This window comes from Thalassophryne amazonica, chromosome 9, assembly GCF_902500255.1.
Source record: "Thalassophryne amazonica chromosome 9, fThaAma1.1, whole genome shotgun sequence".
NCBI lineage: Eukaryota > Metazoa > Chordata > Actinopteri > Batrachoidiformes > Batrachoididae > Thalassophryne > Thalassophryne amazonica.
In genome coordinates this window covers 81449282-81465281 of record NC_047111.1, presented here as the reverse complement: position 1 = coordinate 81465281, position 16000 = coordinate 81449282, and positions in this window count along the sequence as shown.

The following is a 16000-nucleotide window of genomic DNA, read 5'->3' as shown; positions in this document are numbered from 1 at the left end:
TTTTTTTTTTTAAATCAATAAACAATTAAATTTTTACCTTTGACCCAATGACCTTGCCCTTTGTCAAAGCAATGTTTTGAAGGCAACTCTGGAGAGCCTTTGACCATCAAAGACTCAGCATTACTTGGATACTGCTTTTGTACCAAATCATGATTACAATCACCTGTTCACATTCCATCCGTCCGTCCGTCCGTCCGTCCGTCCGTCCGTCTGTCTGTCTGTGTTTCAGGCCTGAAATGCAGACATTCCAGCTTCGCAAATGAAATGAAGGTGACCACACAAGACATGAAATATCTTGGATTCAGACTGTCTGCAATGGAATAAAAGTCCAAATAAATCTAACAATCATTGCTTTTGTTGTCGTTTTTGCATTTTCCCACACCATCCCAACTTATTCTGATTTGGAGCTGTACTTTTTTCAGGTAAATATAATGAAACAATCTGTAGGTCTGCAGCACGTTGGCTTAGTGGTTAGCACTGTTACCTGACAGCAACAAGGTTATGGGATCGCTTCCCACCTGGTCTGTTTAGTGTGTTCACAGAATAATGGTGATGCTTCCAGGACTGTGGCCCAAAAGCTAAACCATGGGACTGTCATGAGTTCAGTATGGCAAGCACCCAGGCAGACAACTTACTTTCCTGTAGGAAGGTTTTAGCACTCTTTGTTCTGGGGTAAGATGTATTATTATTCTGTCACATGACTTTATTATCCCCAAACCTATTTCCTATCAATGGAAAGTGAAAAGTGTATCAAAATGCCACTGTGCACCTCCGCGTTGACTGCTGGGGTAATGATCATTATGAACACTGGTCCTTTACCTGACATACAACTGCATATCATTAGAAGGGCACCAGACAAAAGTTCCAGCATCATCTTTTTGACTGATACAGATTCATGATTCATCACAGAATATCACTTATTGTTTTCCCATAATAAATAGTCTCAGACCCCAAACCCACACAGGCATTAATCCCAGCAAGGAGCAGTGCAATAGTTTCATTGCACATTTCACCAACAAGGTAGACACCATCCGCTGCTCATCGTCTGGTTCCAGCCCCCCAACCCTGGACTTACTCAGATCAGTTTGTGGGCTGTCTCGTTCAGTTTGTTCCCACCACCTTGAGAGTGGTTGATAACCTCATCCAGAGGATAGGACCATCAACATGTTCCTTAGACCCCTTCCCCACTCCCCTGGTAAAAGCCAACATCTCCAACAGTAGCCCCCAGGGGCCTCATGTACGAAACGTGCGTACGCACAAAAACATGGCGTATGTCCCTCTCCATGCTCACGTTCAGATGTATCAAAAGTAAAATGACTGTGGAAATGTGTGGTGCGTCATGCAAAAATCATGGCTGCCGTATGCATGTTTCTACAGCTATTGGTCTACTGCTGACACGTAGAGGTGATGCTGGAAACCATTAATAGTGTTAAAACAAGAAGTCATTAGAGTGATGTGCACATCAGCGACACACTGATGAGCAATTAATCTACGTGTTTGCAATTAAATGGGCGGACATAAAATAAAGTGTGTGCTGCCCTGAGCCCACATCATTCCAGCCTCACACACGTTTCCACTAACTCTTTTACTGTTTCATGTTTATTCTGTGTGACAGGGTACCAAATAAATTATCCTTGCGTGTCTCCACTTAATTTCCAGTCATCTGTAGCATACACTCGGTAAAATTTCTTTTCTGTGTTCATGTTAACTGATCTGACAGAGGGGAATTCACAGCTCCCAGGGCCTGTTTACAGGAATTTGCATATTTAAATAGGGACAGGGAAAGGGAGGAACTTGGTGCATGTGCATGTGCGCTCAATTACATGTTCAGTGGGATGTACAAATGGAATGTGCTTGGATCCATGTGTATGCACACTTTGATACATCTGGACATTTTTGTCCTTACGCCAGTTTACAGGTTTTAGCATATGTCATATTTCAGTAGGAAATCCACGCAAGTCTTTGTACATGAGGCTCCAGGTCACTGGTATCATTAAAGGACATGTCGAAATCATAACAATTACGAATGAAACTGTTAGTGACCATCCGATGATCCCCCAGTATTACTCTGTTTACTTCTGTAACCAGTTTCAAAGTATACGGCATTCGCAACAAACAGCTACAGAGACTTCCGAAAACAGTACTTGTGAGTTATCGTGTGTTTCCGACAGTAGTGACGTGACTATTAGAAGCGTCCCAGCACAGACTTGAATGGAATGTGCTAACATTATCAATCAATCAATCAACATTTATTTATAGAGCACTTTACAGCACCAACTGGTGTCCAAAGCACTTAACATTAAAAACACATTAAGAACTGAGGCATAGATTAATTCCAAAGTTTACATAAGTGTGATGTTGTGTTATGATGACTCGTTTTTAAGTGACATATTAATTTTGATGCAGTCACTGTAAAAGCAGCAGCACTGAGAAGGTTTAGTGCACCTACAGCCATTAGTCATAATCACAGTATGTTAAAATCAAAACAAATGCTTATAAGTGTTGTATGTAACCGTGAAAAAATTTCTCTCTCTCTCTTTCTGTGTGTGTCAGTCATCATCTGATCTGATAGATGTGATCAGATCTGCAGTCACAGATCAGATGTAATCATATTTCATGTTATGTACAAAGCCGTACGTTATGTACAAAGTTATATACACGTTATGTACAAAGCTGTTATGTATTAACAGCTGAGCTGCACGTTAAAACAACATGCTGCACACACACATATTCAGATCCAAATTCTCAAACACTCTTTCAAAGTAAAATTAAAATTTTACTTTCACTGAAAGCTCCATTGTGCATAATGTCCAATTGCAACTCTGCCTTCAGCTCAACTTCTGCCACAATTGTGGCATGTTAGATAGAGAGTCCATTATCTCTTGAAAATGGCATCTTCTGAGTTTTTCCAATATGAGACATACATCTGTGAAAACAGCAGTGGAGACAGTCCACGTCCATGTTCATGGCAGCAGTAAACCAGCATCCTGAGACACAAACAGCGCATCACCACAATTAGGTTCCAAAATTTGACAGACTCTGAAAAAGTTAAGTTTCGGAGTGAAGTTTGTCATCTCTTCTGTAAATCTGAGCCATCACTTTCAAAGAAAAGCTCCAAAGCTTTGTTATCGGACATAACCGCATTTGTTTCACTCTGTCTGTCAGCCATCAGATGTTTCTGTTTTGCTAATATGTTCATCACATGCCGAGAATTGCCTAGTGAGACATTTTCCAGAAATGCACCTGTTAACTTGCTCAGGAAGAGCAATAAAAAACATCTGAGACCACTAATTATGAGTGTATGTGCACAGAGAGACTTACAATCATGAATACTTTGATGTTGTGTTGCTAACTGGGATGTTAAAAAATGTGCAACATGTGCTTTAATCACACTCTCCTGAGTGGCCGAATCACACCAACATTAAAAACTGCCATAGTTAGACCACATCTAAGTAAAAAAGTTGGTTGAATGAGTGGGTGAGTGGGTGAAGTTGAGTGTATCCGGAAACTATTCACAGCGCTTTACTTTTTCCACATTTTGTTATGTTTCAGCCTTATTCCAAAATGGAGTAAATACATTTTTTCCCCCAAAATTCTACTCACAACACCCCCTGATGCAGTGGCAGCTGGTGAAAAAGTGTTGGTGGGGCTGGGGTGCCAATAGATTTCCCTGCCTAGTCCAGTACAGGCATTCAAATGAACAGTCGGAAAATTACAATTCCACAATAATCATTTCATGTCCTTCTCAATATCAGCAGTTTCACAGATAAATTTAACCATTTACAGCTGTATTAGGCCTCATTTATACTTTGGAAAGGAACAGTATCAAATATAACACAACGCTCAAGTTGTTGAACAAGGAACATTTCACCATTTGACACCAATTACACACATAGTACACCAAACTGTACTGCACTGCCATTATCTTCAGCCAAACAGATCCTGGGGTTCACAATGACACCGACCTTAACAGTATAGAAAATTTCACCAAATTTAGACTCTTTCAAAATATGGAAAAATTCCTCAATTGACAAAAGAATATTATGTACAAACTACAATGTTCACACCACCTTCAAAAAAAAAAAAAAAAAAAAAAGAAAAAAGAGAGGGAGTGTGTGTGTGTGTGTGAGAGAGAGAGAGAGAGAGAGAGAGAGAGAGAGAGAGAGAGAGAGAGAGAGAGAGAGAGAGAGAGAGAAAATTAAGGTAATATTTTGCATGAATACTACTGAGTGGAAAAGATGCAAAATAAAGAAGCTATAATAACTTAAATAATTTGGCTAACTAATAACACCAAAATCTTTAAATTAAATTGGTTAAAATTAATTACGAGTAGAGGACAAAGCAAATTAAGTATACAAAACCACTTAATTAAATGCTTTACTAAACTTGAGTTAGTCTGACTATAAGTGTTTTGTGTGTACTCAGTAATGGCTGAGTTAGAATTTCTTTAAAAAAAAATGCAAATTGCTATTTTAGTTTTTTTTTTTTTAACTGAGCAAATCATTTGTTTTAGAATGTGGAATAATCCAAAGAATATTTCACTTCTGTGGGCTGATCCTAATTACGTGTAAACTAAAATCAAAATGCCAGCATGGCTGCAGCTCTGAACATTGTTACAAACTGCCCCGGCCTCCCCTAACTGTTATAACTGGTCCGCTTCACCTGAGCTGAAGCGTCCAAACGCGAGTCAGTCCGCAGCTGAAAACCTCCGAGGACATAACAACCAGGAAGAGCAGCAAACGTAAAGTCCCAAAGTTTTTCAACTTACTCCAGCAAAACACACGGAGGCAAAAAAAGTAAACTCAAACGTCAGTGTGGTTTCTGTTTCCGCCAAAAACAGCAGCACTTTGATAAATTCACGGGCGACCCATTAAATTTGGCGATGCTGACTGGCCAAATATTTATTATATTTGCTTAGCAACAACACACAATTGGCCCCGTGGGCGCCAGTTACAAGATATTACATTTGGCGATGCTGGTTGGCCAAATATTTATTAATCTGCTTAGCAACATACACAATTGGTCATTTCACTGCACTTCAAGGGCAGATGAGTGAGCGCCTACGAGAAATGATACGTTCTCTCCTTTTGTCGGTGGAAATGCACTGTTGAATGAGAGTCAGTTGGTAGAAATGTTGTTTTAATAATTCAGATTACATGTAGGCACATACTATTAAGTAAAACTGAAACTGATCATACTTTAAAAAAAAATAAAATTATAATTTTTCTCCTCCACATCTGGGAGGGCGGTGCCCCAGCGCCTCCTATGGGCCAGCCTGATGAAAACATGAAAAAAGTTTTATTTATTTATTTTTTACAAATGTATTAAAAATAAAAGACTAAGAAATCACATGAAAATAATAAGCATTCACACCCTTTGCTCAATGCTTTGTTGATGCACTTTTGGCACCAATTACAGCCTCAGGTCTTCTTGAATATGATGCCACAAGCTTAATGCACCTATCTTTGGGCAGTTTTGCCCATTCCTCTTTACAGCTCCTCTCAAGGTCCTTAAGGTTGGATGGGGATCGTCGGTGCACAGCTATTTTCAGATCTCTCCAGAGATGTTCAATCGGATTTGGGTCTGGGCTCTGGCTCGGCCACTCAAGGACATTCACAGAGTTGTCCTGAAGCCACTCCTTTGATATCTTGGCTGTGTGCTTAGGGTCATTGTCCTGCTGAAAGATGAACCCTCGCCCCAGTCTGAGGTTAAGTCAAGTCAAATTTATTTATATAGCACATTTACAACCCCAATTCCAATGAAGTTGGGGTATTGTGCAAAATGTAAATAAAAACATAATACAATGATTTGCAAATCCTCTTCAACCTATATTCAGTTGAAGACACTGCAAAGACAAGATATTTAATGTTCAAACTGATAAACTTTACTGTTTTTGTGCAAATAATTGCTCATTTTGAAATGGATGCCTGCAACACATTTCAAAAAAGCTGGGACAGTGGTATGTTTACCACTGTGTTACATCACCTTTCCTTCTAACAACACTCAATAAGCATATGGGAAATGAGGACACTAATTGTGACTGTCATGATTGAGTATAAAAGGAGCATCCCCAAAAGTCTCAGCCGTTTACAAGCAAAGATGGGGTGAGGATCACCACTTTGTGAACAACTGCGTGAAAAAAATAGTCCAACAGTGTAAGAACAATGTTTCTCAATGTTCAATTTCAAGGCATTTAGGGATTCCATCATCTACAGTCTATAATATATTCAGAAGATTCAGAGAATCAATCAATCAATCAATCAATCAATCAATCAATCAATTTTTTTATATAGCGCCAAATCACAACAAACAGTTGCCCCAAGGCGCTTTATATTGTAAGGCAAGGCCATACAATAATTATGTAAAACCCCAACGGTCAAAACGACCCCCTGTGAGCAAGCACTTGGCTACAGTGGGAAGGAAAAACTCCCTTTTAACAGGAAGAAACCTCCAGCAGAACCAGGCTCAGGGAGGGGCAGTCTTCTGCTGGGACTGGTTGGGGCTGAGGGAGAGAACCAGGAAAAAGACATGCTGTGGAGGGGAGCAGAGATCGATCACTAATGATTAAATGCAGAGTGGTGTATACAGAGCAAAAAGAGAAAGAAACAGTGCATCATGGGAACCCCCCAGCAGTCTACGTCTATAGCAGCATAAGTAAGGGATGGTTCAGGGTCACCTGATCCAGCCCTAACTATAAGCTTTAGCAAAAAGGAAAGTTTTAAGCCTAATCTTAAAAGTAGAGAGGGTGTCTGTCTCCCTGATCTGAATTGGGAGCTGGTTCCACAGGAGAGGAGCCTGAAAGCTGAAGGCTCTGCCTCCCATTCTACTCTTACAAACCCTAGGAACTACAAGTAAGCCTGCAGTCTGAGAGCGAAGCGCTCTATTGGGGTGATATGGTACTACGAGGTCCCTAAGATAAGATGGGACCTGATTATTCAAAACCTTATAAGTAAGAAGAAGAATTTTAAATTCTATTCTAGAATTAACAGGAAGCCAATGAAGAGAGGCCAATATGGGTGAGATATGCTCTCTCCTTCTAGTCCCCGTCAGTACTCTAGCTGCAGCATTTTGAATTAACTGAAGGCTTTTTAGGGAACTTTTAGGACAACCTGATAATAATGAATTACAATAGTCCAGCCTAGAGGAAATAAATGCATGAATTAGTTTTTCAGCATCACTCTGAGACAAGACCTTTCTGATTTTAGAGATATTGCGTAAATGCAAAAAAGCAGTCCTACATATTTGTTTAATATGCGCTTTGAATGACATATCCTGAGGTCTGACGTGACCTTCGATCCCTCAGATGGCACTGCATTAAAAAACAACATCATTGTGTAAAGGATCTTACCGTGTGGGCTCAAGAACACTTCAGAAAACCATTGTCAGTTAACACAGTTTGTCGCTACATCTACAAGTGCTAATTAAAACTCCACCATGCAAAGCGAAAGCCATACATCAACAACATCCAGAAATGCCGCAGCTTTCTCTGGGCTGGAGCTCATTTGAAATGGACAAAAACAAAGTGGAAAAGTGTGCTGTGATCTGATAAGTCCTCATTTCAAATTGTTTTTGGAAATCATGGACATCGTGTCCTCCAGACAAAAGAGGAAAAAGACCATCCAGATTGTTACCAGCGCAAAGCTCAAAAGCCAGCATTTTCGCAGTAAAAGAGTGTGGGTACTAGACTGGCCTGCCTGCAGTCCAGACATGTCGCCCATGAAAATGTGTGGTGCATTATGATGCACAAAATACGACGACAGAGACCCCGAACTGTTGAACAACTGAAGTAGTAAATCAAACAAGAATGGGAAAGAATTTCACCTACAAAGCTTCAACAATTAGTGTCCTCAGTTCCCAAATGCTTATTGAGTGTTGTTAGAAGGAAAGGTGATGTAACACAGTGGTAAACAGACCACTGTCCCAGCTTTTTCAAAACACGTTGCAGGCATCCATTTCAAAAGAGCAGATATTTGCACAAAAACAATAAAGTTTATCAGTTTGAACATTAAATATCTTGTCTTTGTGGTGTATTCAATTGAAAATAGGTTGAAGAGGATTTGCAAATCATTGTATTCTGTTTTTATTTACATTTTGCACAACGTCCCAATTTCAATGGAATTGAGGTTGTACAACCAGAGCTGCCCAAAGTGCTTCACAGGTACAGAATCAAAGAGTACAAAAATACAAGAAGACAAAATACAGAATCCAAGCACTAACAAATACAATAAAGGCTTAATACAAACATGCAGCTCTGCTTAGGTATTGAAAGCCTGTGCAAAGAGATGGGTCTTCAATGATGACTTAAAAACATTTAAAGAGGATGCAGATCTAATATTAAAAGGAAAGCTGTTCCACAATTTGGGAGCAGCTGCAGAAAAGGCCCTATCTCCTCTGGTATTCAAATGTGTTCTTGGCACATTGAGAAGCAAATGACTGGTGGACCTCATCATCCCTGAGGAAGCGTAAGGACAACAGCTCAGATAGATAAGGTGGAGTCAAACCATTCAGGCATTTAAATACAATGAGCAAGACTTTAAAATCAATGCAATAGAAGCCAGTGCAGAGATGACAGAACAGGCGTGATGTGTTCACTGCGCCTGGTGCCTGTCAGTAAGCGAGCAGCAGAATTCTGTACGAGGTGTAAGCGGAGAGAGCTGCAGTAGTCAAGTCACAATGTGATAAATGTGTGGACAACACGCTCAAAATCCTTGCAGGGGAGGTAAGGTTTCACCTTGCTTAGGACTCGCAGTTGAAAAAAGCTAGCTTTAAACACAGAATTAATCTGTTTGTCCAACTTAAATGAGTTGTCTATTAGAACTCCAAGGTTTTTTTGGGGTTTTTTTTTTTTACCACAGACTGGGAGAAACGTGCCAAGGGGCCAAGAACACAGTCAGTGGATGATGGGGAATTGGGATGGCCAAACACAACAACTTTGGTTTTGTCTTCATTCAGTTTTAAAAAATTTTGAGCCAGCCAATTCTTCACGTCCTGCAGCTAAGCCAACAAAGTCACTGTGCTGCCTGATTTGAGGGGCAGATAAATCTGCAGGTCATGTGCAAAACAGTGGAAGGGAATATTGTATTTTTTAAAAATATTACCGCAAGGCAAAATGTACAAAGAGAACAAACCGGGCCCAGGATCAAACTCTGGGGAACTCCACAGGTCAGAGGAGCTGAACCAGACGAGCAAAGCCCCAGATGTACAGAAAAGGTCCTGTTTTCCAAGTGAAGCTACATATCTCCCCACCATTTTTGACTTCATCCCGAATTCACAGGTGCATGTTAGCATACTCTGTGACCCACATCCTGTTCGTGACGCCAGATTGAAGCAGCAGGACCTTTGTGGCTGGGACGACGGTGGGGATTGAACCCACGCGGCTCGCACAAAAGACCGTTCCTCTACCAGGTCAGCCAAAGGGGAACTCCCCCGTTAGCCAAGCTAGCGGGAACGTCTTTTCAATTGGGACCCGGGACTTTCATCCCGCTACACAAGTAAGACATGAACCAACATAGGGCAGTGCCTTTAATACCCACAAACTGTTCAAGATGAGAAAATAAAATTTGATGGTCAACTGGTCATCTCTGGATGTTGTGGGACTGTCTTGGCTGACACGCCTCTGCAACATCGCGTGGCAATCGGGGACAGTCGAGAGGAGCTCGGAGTCGAGCCGCTGCTCCTCCATGTCGAAAGGAGTCAGTTGAGGTGGCTCGGGCATCTTTTCCGGATGCCCCCTGGACGCCTCGCTGGAGAGGTGTTCCGGGCACGTCCCATTGGGAGGAGGCCCGGGGAAGACCCAGGACACGCTGGAAGGATTACATCTCTCGGCTGGCTTGGGAACGCCTTGGGGTTCCCCCGGAGGAGCTGGGGGAGGTATGTGGATCGGGAGGTCTGGGCGGCTTTGCTTGAGCTGCTGCCCCTGCGACCCGACTCCGGATAAAGCGGAAGAAAATGGATGGATGGATGGTCAACTGTATCAAAGGCAGCAGACAAGTCTAGTAGCACAAGCACTGCAGAGTGGCCTGAATCAACTGTTAAAAGGAGATCATTAAAAACTCTTAAGATGGCAGTTTTTGTGCTATGCAATGCTTTGAAGCCAGATTGGAATTTTTCTAAAATGCTGTTATCATAAAAGGCAGCTATGATACGGGCCTATAAGACAATTGCAGGGTCAAGATTACGTTTCTTGAGGAGAGGCTGCACAACATCATGCTTGAAGGCAGCTGGGACACAACCTGAAGACAAAGAAACATTTAAGACCTTCAGCAGGTGAGACCCAACAGTGTCAAACACATTTTAAGAAGCTTGGAAGGGATGACGTAATGGACATTCAGACAGCTTCAAGTGCTGCACTATACAGTGCTCAATTCAGCAAGTGATACAGGGTCAAATTCATTGAAAGTTACAGAACACAAACTGTTGAATGATGAAACAACATTAGGGGGAGTGTCAGATGATGCTCTGATACCAGATATTTTGTGCACAAAAAAGTTTAGAAAAATTTACACACAGTACATCTGACAACACAGTGCAGGAAGACTCAACAGGATGAATAATATGATTTAAAACAGTAAAAAGGATCCAAGGCCTATGACTGTCATTAGAAACAATGTTGGAAAGATACTGGGCTTTAGCAGTCTTGACCGCACTTTGATATGTTGCTAAACAGTTTTTAAGAATTCCCAATGAGACATGAAGCTTGTCTTTTTTCCATCTCCTTTCAGCACGCCTACAGTCACGTCAGCACGCGAGTCGTTTCCTTGAGCCAGGGTTCAGCCAACGGCTTATCTCGAACAGTCTTGAAAGGAGCAATAGAATCTAGGATGTCGGTACACTTTAAATGTAGCAGATTTGTTAGTTCATTGGCATTACAGCCAGAGTCAGAGAGAGAAAAAGGCAAAGCCACATTAAAGGCCTCAGTGAATAGTGCCGCAGTAGTTGAGCCAAGAGCGTGCTTATGCTGTGCAGGAGCAGCCGTTTAGGCTGAGATGGCGGCAGAGTTAGACTAAAAATAACCGGCATATGATCAGAGATGCTAGTCTGACATTTTTTTCAATGCAAACGTCGACACTTCGCGATGAGGTCCAATAAATGTCTTTCTCGTGGATGACTCCACATACCCATTGTGTAAGGTTAAAACCATCGATAAGATTTAAGAAGTCACTGACCAGAGGTTTAGCCTCACAACACAAATGAGTGTTAAAGTCACCCACTATTAAAAGTCGATCAGCGGAGCGCACAATCTCCGCCAGAAGGTTAGAGAATTCCTTAATAAAGTTTTTATTAAACTTAGGAGGGCAGTATGTTACAGCACACAGCATTGACAAAGACAACTGCGTTTCAAACAGCTGCGGCTCAAAGCTGGAATATATGGCTGAAGGAAGCTGTCTGCAGTGAAAACAGGATTTAAATATGGACGCTACTCCACCACCTTTTCCTGAAGGACGAGGAGAACTTAGAAAGGCACAGTTGGGAGGGAGAAGTTCAGAAAACACGGCTGACTCACCGGGACGTAGTCATGTCTCTGTCATAAACATGAAATCCAGCTTGCGAGAAGTAAATAAGTCATTGAGCAAAAAAGTCTTGTTGGCAAGTTATCTGGTGTTTATCAGCGCAAGGCGAAGAATTGTGACATTACACTCACATAAATATTTAACCCTAACTTTTAAGATTTATGTAATTTTATTACATGACAAATTCCCATTTACTTTTTTTTTTAGATAATTTTAATACAAACCTACCAAATAAACCTTACATAATGCATATTCATTACTGTAATAAATCCTATTAATTTGAAATGCATAATCCTCAGCTTTATGTATTTAGTATTAATAAAATATAATTACTCTAAATCAATAATAATGACACTATTTATTTAAAATACATAAAGTATATTGTTTGAATTGCATAGTAATTATGTTACCTATGCCATTTATCTTGTATAGGTAATGGCAATGTGCTAGCTGGCGAATGTTCCTGCTGTCCACTCCGCACTGCCAGCTGGTCCGAAGGCACCACACCGGAGGCAACAGCTGATCCACACTGCCGCTGAAACTAGACATAGGCACGGGAAAGATCCATCGGTCCCTCGGGCGAATTCCAACGGAAAACCCACGACGGGATCCAAAAGGCTACCTCGCTTGCCCCTTTTCGATGGGCGTTTCTTCCCAAGGAAAGGCTCTTTGCGCAGGAACACCAGTATAGCAGAGTGCAATGGGGGAGGCAGGTCAGAGGACAAATACTCAAAGTTAAGATTCAGCTGAAGTTTGTCTAGTGATGCACAGATATCAAGTAGTGACTGGTGACCATAAACGATAAGCAGAGAAACACTGTTACAACAAACAAGTAAACTACCAAACAAAACTCCAAGTAGAGCTGAGAGATGTGCCGTCTTGGAACACCCCCAAGGTTAAGAGTGCTCTGGAGCAGGTTTTCATCCAGGATGTCTCTGAATTCTTAGATGAATTTGGTGCATTCATCTCTAACTTGTCAACTAGTGCAGATAACATTCTGATCATTGGTGACTTTAACGTTCATATAAATAAGCCTTCTGATCCCCTCTGCAAATCATTTCTGGAAATTGTGGATGCATTAGGATTTCGGCAATGCATTCGGGATTCGACGCACATTAGTGGAAATACCCTGGATCTGGTTCTCACACGTGGTATTGCTGTCACAAATATTGACATCATGCCTCTTACATCAGTGGTCTCTGATCACTCACTTATTAAGTTTACAGTTTCGCTGCCGTGTTTCATGGAACAACAACCTTATCACTGCAGTGATGCATCAACTCCTCAACTAAGACTGAACTAGAAGCTAGACTGCCTGATGTCTTAGCCTCACTTTTGACAAATACCCAGTCAGTAGACAGACTTGTGGATAGTTTAAACTCAGTGCTCAAAACGACACTCGACATGATTGCACCACCTGTGTTGAAACTGCGCTCCCCCAAATCGCAGTCACCTTGGTTCAATGATTACCTGCGTGACCTCAAGCATAAAGCAAGAGGTCTAGAACGGAAATGGTTTAGTTCAAAATTAGAAGTATTCCACCTTGCGTGGCGTGATGCTATCTTAGACTATAAGCATGCATTATTGGCTACAAAGTGGACTTATTACTCTGATTTGATCAACAAAAACAAGCATAACTCAAAGTTCTTGTTCGACATGGTGGCAACACTTATTCATGGACAACTACCTGTAGCTCGCTCTCCTTTTGCAGCACAAGATTTCCTAGATTGCTTTGAGAAGAAAATAGATGACATTAGGTTGAACATATCCCAGCATGCCTTAACCCAGCCACTACACCCTGCTATTGAGGTGGGCACCACTACTGAGGTATTACCTAGATTTACAGAATTTGATAGTATCTCTCTAGACATGCTGACGAAACTCATAACGTCAACAAAAAGCACAACCTGTTTATTTGATCCTATACCAACAAAACTGTTTAAGGACCTGTGGCCCACTCTTGGGCCGATTGTGCTGGAAATGATTAATCTTTCTTTAACTTCTGTATCTGTTCCTAAATGTTTCAAATCTGCAGTGATTAAACCATTACTTAAGAAACCTAATCTTGACCCTAGTGTATTGAAAAACTATCGGCCGATATCAAATCTATCATTTTGCTCTAAAATTCTGGAAAAAGTGGTGTCACGACAGCTCGTAGACTATCTTACTGAGAATAATCTCTTTGAGCCACTGCAGTCTGCTTTTAGAAAATATCATTCCACAGAGACGGCTCTCACTAAAGTGGTGAATGATCTTCTGCTTACAATGGATTCGGACACCACTACGGTTCTGCTGCTGTTAGATCTCAGTGCTGCATTTGATACAGTGGATCATCATATTCTACTTGATAGGCTGGAAAATCATTTTGGGATTACTGGGAGTGCCCTTGCATGGCTGACGTCATACTTGACCAGTCATTCTCACTGTGTTTTGTACAGTAACACTACCTCTAACCTTAGTGACATGAAATTTGGGGTTCCTCAGGGGTCTGTCTTAGGCCCCCTGCTTTTCTCTCTTTATATAGCACCCCTTGGACACATATTGCAGCGTTTTGGGATTACCTTTCACTGCTATGCAGATGATACTCTGTTTTATATGCCAATAACTGCTGGTAATCTCGTTCACATAAAATCCTTAGAACATTGCCTTGCAGCAGTGAGAAGATGGATGTCTAGAAACTTCCTACTTTTAAACTCTGAAAAGACTGAAATGATGGTTCTTGGTCCAGTGAGACATCAGCATCAATTTGACCAGTTAACACTCAGCCTAGGCTCGTGTGTCATACATCACACTGACAAAGTGAGGAACCTTGGGGTAATTTTTGATCCTTCGTTGTCCTTTGGCCTCCATATTAGAAATATTACTAGGACTGCTTTCTTCCAAATGTGAAATATAGCGAAGATTCTGCTGAGACCCTGATCCATGCGTTTATCTCTTCTAGATTGGACTACTGCAATGTTCTATTTTCTGGTTTACTGCAGTCTAGCATTAGGGGTCTCCAATTGGTTCAAAATGCTGCAGCCAGACTTTTGACATGAAGCAGAAAGTTCGACCACATTACACCCATTTTGGCGTCTCTTCACTGGCTTCCTGTCTCAGTGAGATCAGATTTTAAGGTTCTGCTACTAACCTATAAAATTATTCATGGACTGGCACCTTCCTACCTAGCTGACCTAATTAAACCTTACGTACCGGCCCGGGCTTTACATTCTCAGGGTGCAGGACTACTTTGTGTCCCTAGGGTGAATAAGAAGTCTGCGGGTCACAGAGCTTTCTCTTATCGTGCCCCTGTTCTGTGGAATGATCTCCCTGCGTCAATAAAACAATCAGATTCTGTGGAGACTTTCAAGTCCAGACTTAAGACGCACTTATTTTCCCTTTCGTATGGCTAGCATACTGGTACAGTTTTGTTTTACGCTTTTTACTCTTTTAATTCATGTTATTAGTAATTGGAGCGGGCCGCGGCCTCAACTTCACCTAAATTCTGAGTCCTTTAGTAAAGCTTAGGGCTAGTGGCCGGCAATCACCTTAGTATAACTTCTGTTTTTCTTGTTGTTTAATGCTGGAAAATTATACAGTATTTTTTGTCTTTCTGATGCCTGATTCTGTTTATTCTCTGTTTAAGGTGCAGCTCCATCCAGAGATGGGAGTTGTGTTTGTGTTGGCGATCCCCCTGTCCTGTGCGCCAACAGCAATTCTTGTATATTCGTCCGTGAATTGTTCTGTGAATTATTTCTGTAATTTCTGTAGCATGGCCCAAGCAGTCTGCTTGAGGTTTCTTCCTCAGAGGGAGTTTTTCCTTACCACTGTTGCTCTGGGGGTTGGTAAGGTTAGACCTTACCTGTGTGAAGCGCCTTGAGGCAACTCTGTTGTGATTTGGCGCTATATAAAGGAAAATAAATTGAAAAAATTTAAAATTGTCTCTGTATATTGAGTATTCTGTGCAGAATTTTGAGGAAAAAAACTGAATTTCATTCATTTTGGAATAAGGCTGTAACATAAAATGTGGAAAAAGTGAAGCGCTGTGAATACTTTCTGCATGCACTATATGTGTGGTGACTCTTCAACTTTTGTCAGTATTTGTCTATATCAGATCTTGTGCTGATATTTCTCTCAACATTCTTCATAAAAATGACCTGTTTTGACCTGTGATCCTGATGAAATGACCCCTTGCTGTAACTCAGTAACTACTGAGGCTGGAGAGCAGCTTTGGGCTTAAATTATTCAGTGACATCAAGTTTCTATTTCACCCAATGTAACACTTTTGCTTAAATTTTTCTGAAAAAGAAATAACTGTATTGACTTGTGATGCAAAGGAACTCATTCCTCTGTTTTTTCAAAGTAACTGCTAAGACCAAGAATTTCCTTTTTTGACCTTTGACCCTGAATAAATGACCCCTTGCTTTATATGTCACTATAGGCTGGCAAACCTGCTACACAGAGGACACAAACTTATCAGAATGTATTTTTCTGCTTTGACTGTTATACTC